The following is a 962-nucleotide window of genomic DNA, read 5'->3' as shown; positions in this document are numbered from 1 at the left end:
GAGGCGAGCTAATTCCCAAGATCTGGCGGCGCGGCTGGAGTAAATTTCCTCGTCCAACCTGAGTAATTCACGTAGTGGGGCGTGCTTGGTGGGCTTGAGATAGACGCTGGGGTCATCCTGCCAATCGTTTGGCAGACGACGAATGAATTCGGTTGCTACTTAGTCCTTGAATAGCCTAAAGCCACGTTCAATCTGAAAGGAGAAGTCGATGGGCTAGGTCTTGTTTCGGCACGAAGTGAGAGGATCGCTGTTCTTGATGGTAACGCGGCAGATTAGAATTGCTGGTAGTGGCAGCGACATTGTAAAACTAAAAGTGAGCCTTTAAGCCAAAGGATGCCAGGGCGTGGGAGAATACTCACGGTAGAGCTCGACATAATTTAGGAGATCATGTCGAAACGGGATGTTATTTTGCCAAATGTCATAAGATGTGGACACAATCTGTTTCGGTTTTGTTAATCTGTCTTATAATTTGTATTAAATCCATGATCTGTATATTTGCAATAAAGTAGGGATTTAGCCAATCGAGAACGTTTATGCCCAGAGAATTATCCCATCTGCCATCCGCCGAACGCCGATTGAACAGAACCTCCAAGTGGTGCGATTATTCCCGGAAATCCTATCCCGACTTATCCATATGAGACTCATACCCGAAGGGATGTGGCGTGCCGACCCAAACCCTTGGTTATGTCTCCGATTCGACGAAGGACTTGCACACACTTACCTCAAGCATCGAGCTCCCTGCAGACATGAGAATTGAACTCACGCCACCTGTTAACTGACGGGCTAATCAAACGCATGCAAACCAGTTGCCCAGAATGCATACTAATATTTTAATGAAATTTTGTCAAATCTGGTCAAATATGTCTTTGATTGGCATCGCCGTTTGGATTCGTCAAAGGGTTAGGCTAAAATTTAGTCGGAAGCACCCGATCAGATAGGAGGGCTTCCGTAAGGACCATCCT

Source organism: Phytophthora infestans, genomic scaffold (assembly GCF_000142945.1).
Source record: "Phytophthora infestans T30-4 supercont1.12 genomic scaffold, whole genome shotgun sequence".
Taxonomy (NCBI): Eukaryota; Oomycota; class Peronosporomycetes; order Peronosporales; family Peronosporaceae; genus Phytophthora; species Phytophthora infestans.
This window is presented reverse-complemented; position numbering follows the sequence as displayed.